Below are 6000 nucleotides of genomic sequence, written 5' to 3' on the forward strand. Positions count from 1 at the left end.
TATATCTGTTTCTCTCTCCCTCTATCTGATTCTCTCTCTATATCTGTTTCTCTTTTTATATATGTTTCTCTCTTTATATCTGTTTCTCTCTCCCTCTATCTGATTCTCTCTCTCTGTTTCTCTTTTTTATATCTGTTTCTCTCTCCCTCTATCTGATTCTCTCTCTCTGTTTCTCTTTTTTATATCTGTTTCTCTCTATATATCTGTTTCTCTCTCCCTCTATCTGTTTCTCTCTTTATATCTGTTTCTCTCTCCCTCTATCTGATTCTCTCTCTCTGTTTCTCTTTTTTATATCTGTTTCTCTCTATATATCTGTTTCTCTCTCCCTCTATCTGTTTCTCTCTTTATATCTGTTTCTCTCTTTATATCTGTTTCTCTCTCCCTCTATCTGATTCTCTCTCTCTGTTTCTCTTTTTTATATCTGTTTCTCTCTCCCTCTATCTGTTTCTCTCTATATATCTGTTTCTCTCTCCCTCTATCTGATTCTCTCTCTCTGTTTCTCTTTTTTATATCTGTTTCTCTCTCCCTCTATCTGATTCTCTCTCTCTGTTTCTCTTTTTATATCTGTTTCTCTCTCCCTCTATCTGATTCTCTCTCTGTGTTTCTCTTTTTATATCTGTTTCTCTCTTTATATCTTTTTCTCTCTCCCTCTATCTGATTCTCTCTCTCTGTTTCTCTTTTTATATATGTTTCTCTCTTTATATCTGTTTCTCTCTCCCTCTATCTGATTCTCTCTCTCTGTTTCTCTTTTTTATATCTGTTTCTCTCTCCATCTATCTGATTCTCTCTCTCTGTTTCTCTTTTTATATATGTTTCTCTCTTTATATATGTTTCTCTCTTTATATCTGTTTCTCTCTCCCTCTATCTGATTCTCTGTCTTTGTTTCTCTTTTTTTATATCTGTTTCTCTCTCCCTCTATCTGATTCTCTCTCTCTGTTTCTCTTTTTATATATGTTTCTCTTTTTATATCTGTTTCTCTGTCTCTGTTTCTCTCTCCCTCTATCTGATTCTCTCTCTCTGTTTCTCTTTTTATATCTGTTTCTCTCTTTATATCTGTTTCTCTCTCCCTCTATCTGATTCTCTCTCTCTGTTTCTCTTTTTATATCTGTTTCTCTCTATATATCTGTTTCTCTCTCTATATCTGTTTCTCTCTTTATATCTGTTTCTCTCTTCATATCTGTTTCTCTCTCTATATCTGTTTCTCTCTCTATATCTGTTTCTCTCTCTATATCTGTTTCTCTCTCTATATCTGTTTCTCTCCATATCTGTTTCTCTCTCTATATCTGTTTCTCTCTTTATATCTGTTTCTCTCTTTATATCTGTTTCTCTCTTCATATCTGTTTCTCTCTTCATATCTGTTTCTCTCTTCATATCTGTTTCTCTCTTTATATCTGTTTCTCTCTTTATATCTGTTTCTCTCTCTATATCTGTTTCTCTCTCTATATCTGTTTCTCTCTCTATATCTGTTTCTCTCTCTATATCTGTTTCTCTCTTCATATCTGTTTCTCTCTTCATATCTGTTTCTCTCTTCATATCTGTTTCTCTCTTTATATCTGTTTCTCTCTCTATATCTGTTTCTCTCTTCATATCTGTTTCTCTCTTTATATCTGTTTCTCTCTTTATATCTGTTTCTCTCTTTATATCGGTTTCTCTCTTCATATCTGTTTCTCTCTTTATATCTGTTTCTCTCTTTATATATGTTCTCTGTCTGTTTCTCTCTCTCTCTGTTTCTCTCTCTCTGTTTCTCTCTCTGTGTTTCTCTCTCTGTGTTTCTCTCTCTCTGTTTCTTTCTCTCTCTCTGTTTCTCTCTCTCTGTTTCTCTCTGTCTGTTTCTCTCTCTCTCTCTCTCTCTGTTTCTCTGTCTGTTTCTCTCTCTCATATATATATATATATGTTCTCTCTCTGTTTCTCTCTCTCTCAATCAACATCCACCTCTCTCTCTCTCTGTTTCTCTGTCTGTTTATCTCTCTGTCTGTTTCTCTCTCTCATATATATATATGTATATATGTTCTCTCTCTCTATGTTTCTATCTCTGTCTGTTTCTCTCTCTGTATATATATGTTCTCTATCTATCTATTTCTCTGTCAACATTCCTCTCTCTCCTGTGTTTCTCTCTTTCTGTTTCTCTCTCTCTTTCTCTCTCTCAACATCCCCCTCTATATCTATCTCTCTCTCTCTCTCTCTGTATCTCTCTCTCTTTATCCATATATATTTCTTGCTCTCTCCCTTGCTCTTTCTCTCTCTCATATACTCTCTCTCCAATCAAATGTGGAGCAAGGAGATGCAAAGTAATTATCTAGATGAAAGTGGAAGGTGAGCGGTGCTGTGTATCTCCTGTCTGCATTCTGTTTGCAAGTTTATTTCATGGAAAGTCCCCAGATATAAGCCTTAAAGAGGTGTGAGCATGGTTGGCTATGATTGGAGAATAAGTTTACTAAACCTGCAAATAAAACGCTGATGAAAATGAGTCCACTAAACCCAGGTAAATACAAAGAATACAATACATTTACAATGGTTTGCTAGGTCATAATATATATATATATATATATATATTTTATAATACTAAATAATCCCAAATGACCATCTCTTACAAGTAATGAACATGTGAAATGACTGAATCACACTTTCAGCGGACCTCAGCACCCTGGTTAATACCTAGATGTTACCTTTTGTAAGCGGCTTGTCCTCTCCTAGGGGGTGAACAGCAATATGCTGCTGGAGACTGAGTGAACATTCCAATCAGCTGCCATGGCAACCAGCCATGAAGAGGAGGGGGAGTGAGGAGAGGGGGGTGGAGGCGAGGGGAGAGCACTATGCTGAAGCATGAGTTGGACAGGGAAGTATACCACATCTCACAAAGAACTGTTATGTATGCTAGCCAGGAGAGGAGAGGACTATAGATACCGTATACAGTGTGGCTGCACACAATGCACCGATATGACATTTTTGTCCGATACAGATATCCAATATTTTCCCTGCCAAAGAAACAGATACCGATACCGAGAACGGATATTTAACATTTTAGCAGACTTTTAAGCATTCTAGTACAGTTAAATAGTTGAAACAAAGTGTCATATGTTAATTTGTTCAGTTGGGGGCAGATTGTTTAATAACTTGTGTGTCTGTGTGTAAATTAGAAAAATGACACATCCATGAATGCATTTTATCGACACAACCGATATTCATGACACAAATATTTTAGCTGCCCCGCATTACAAAGATGGTTGAGTTGCTGGTGGCTCTTCCTACTATCCCATCTTGACCGTATGGAGAAACTTAAATGCTTTGAAAGAAATATTGCTTCAAATTAAGATGCAGTTAATCATTTTAGGTTTAACTGCTTGGGAAAAATGACTGTCTCAAGGCGGTCGTAAACTGCTATAAATGGCACAACTTAAACGTTTCAAAATGTGCTGAACTGACTTGACTAGTGAAATGAGAGCAAATTTACAACACATCACCTCATCTTTAATTGAGGAAATACAAAAATGATCAAGAGGAAGAGTACATTAGAGTGTCTGTCTTGTTTGAGAAACAGACGCCTCACGAGTCCTCAACTGGCAGCTTCAGTAAATAGTACCCGGAAAAACACCCGTCTCAACGTCAACAGTGAAGAGGCAACTCCGGGATGCTGGCCTTCTAGGTAGTGGTCGCTGAACGTCTGGGGGTGATGCACATTCAAATGAGTCATTAGGTTTGTGGTATTGAACAATTTCACTTCCTCCCCTCCTCGGGAAATAACAGCAGCACAAACGTTGCAGATGGCCTTTCTGTTATCTTCCTTTGAAACTTGAAAATAGATCCACACAGCAGACATTGTGGGCCAGGTTAGGAATGCTGTGTTGCACATGCAGCGCTGTGTCGTTCGTGACGTCCTTACGTCACCTACCTACGTTATGTAGGTATGCACTTCAGCTTTGACATTGGTTTTCGACATTGCCGTTAAACTACAGATGTTGGCATTTTTGGCTAATATCTTCCGATTCCGATTTTCTCACCGATATATCGTGCATCCCTCCTACACACAATAGTTATGGAGCTGTATCAATGACAATACAGAACGGTCCATTGAAATATAGAATAGTAATACAATTCTACATGTAAACTACAGTATAGACTATCATATTATTACTATGCATTATTATGAAGCAGTCATTGGAAGTGTAACTAGGATACTATTTTTAACAGACAATGATGCAACCTCTCTCGCTCTCTCTCTCTCTCCCCCTCACTATGAAATTGTAACAATTTATCCTTCACCTTAATAATATACAGTCAAAGCCTGATGAAAACATGGCATGACCTCTAGTAATATAGTTTACGCATTGGGAATTACTTGATGATGGATTTGGTAGACAGATGTTGACAGCCGGAGAATCAGGGTGACCTTTACAGAGTGTATGTGTGTGTTTACCGGACAAGCACTCCCTCAAAGCTGGCCAACACATGCAGTCTGGAGATGCATAAACAAATGCCTGTTTTTGTCTTTGTGTGTATGTGTCTGTCTTGGCATTGTATTGCGTAATAACACCCCATACTTCTCCAGCTCTATTTTCTCTCCCCTGCTATCTCCTGTAGGGATAATAACCATGGGGTGGTGGACAAAGAGAGGCTCTACCCAGATATATCAAGTATCATTCAGCCTGCACGGGCACTTAGCTGCCCCACTCACTCACTACATGATGACTTCTCCCATCAGGAACCTTTTAGGAAACGCCACAGACATCTAACAGGGCTGCTAGTTGGACAGACCTTATACGGAATTTATGTTTAAAGTCAGTCTATACAAACTGAAATAACAATGCTTGGACAAGTTAAAGCCAACCTACCTTAGATGCTGAGAGATCAAGTTAGGTTGTTGGCATGAGAAGTTGATGGCCTGTAAGGAAATGCGCACAGGTGAGGACTGATGAGCTCCTCTATTCTTATTTGACATTGGCTGAAATATAGTGAGACGCAATTCACTGATAGTGTGGATTGGGTCCTGATAGAAACTGCTCATGCAGTGAGACAAAGCGTATAGTGAGAGTTTGGCTCGGGGAAGTGGAAAGCAGGTGTTGCTGCCCCCCGCCCCCTCCTCCCTCTCTTTCTCCCCCTTCTCTTCTGGTGATGAATAATTGGTTCCCAGGGGACTCAGGAGTGGGGCACTACACACACAGATGCCCTTTCTCAACAGACTGACTGGGGCTGTAGCCTCCTCTCTGCAGCACTGAAGTGTAAGTGTAAGTGTAAGTGTGTGTGTGTGTGTGTGTGTGTGTGTGTGTGTGTGTGTGTGTGTGTGTGTGTGTGTGTGTGTGTGTGTGTGTGTGTGTGTGTGTGTGTGTGTGTGTGTGTGTGTGTGTGTGTGTTTACAAAAGCATAGATTGTTTTATGACAAGACATGCAAACACGGTTTAATCAATCTGTTACAACGAGAATAAGTTAAACAGAAAAGGTTCAACTATGATGTCATTAATTATACATGTTTTGGGGGGGGGGTACTAGCATATAAACTGCTGCTTATATAAAACCAATGTCAAATAGTTCTAATAATAAAACACAGTGGTGAAACCTATTGAGTGAAAACGTAATGTAGTTATGCCTGTGACAAAGCAAGAAAACCTGAAGGCTATGAGGCCTCTATCACAAATCCTACAACAAACATGTACAATTCTATTCCATAACACTTTATATTTGCATAATATGTGCATTGTTAGTGTAACATCTCTCAAATCATGCACTCACTCAGCTTGTTTAAGGTTCAGACAGTGAAAAAGCACAGTAATGCGCGCAGGGTATCGCGGTATACAGTGCAACATAGGATTTGAAAAGGCTAGCGGGAAAGACCAATACAGAGGTATCAAAAACAGTGACTTACCAATCATGTTGTCAAACCATCACGAAAAACGGGCAACTGTATAAGATGACGTCCCGTATTGGCTAAAATAAACGAATGAGTAGCCTAAATGACAACTGTTAAATGAAAGGCTAATTATCAATTCAGCTGAAACAATATTTGCG

At 38.7% G+C, this 6000-nt stretch overlaps 1 protein-coding gene across 3 annotated transcripts in view; it reads right to left on the bottom strand.

Annotated features, from left to right (window-relative positions):
* LOC124011399 (cysteine/serine-rich nuclear protein 3-like) overlaps positions 1–6000 on the bottom strand; it is a 36827-nt gene extending 30827 nt beyond the window's left edge. For 2 of the 3 annotated variants that reach the window (XM_046324735.1, XM_046324732.1), the window contains exons 1-2: positions 5858–6000; positions 4830–4879 (exon numbers count right to left, since the gene is read on the bottom strand). The gene's annotated coding sequence lies outside the window, so the exon portion shown is untranslated. The remainder of the gene's footprint in view (positions 1–4829; positions 4880–5857) is intronic. The other variant, XM_046324733.1, reaches the window with a different exon arrangement.

The sequence above is a fragment of the Oncorhynchus gorbuscha genome, linkage group LG23 (genome assembly GCF_021184085.1).
Source record: "Oncorhynchus gorbuscha isolate QuinsamMale2020 ecotype Even-year linkage group LG23, OgorEven_v1.0, whole genome shotgun sequence".
Lineage (NCBI taxonomy): Eukaryota > Metazoa > Chordata > Actinopteri > Salmoniformes > Salmonidae > Oncorhynchus > Oncorhynchus gorbuscha.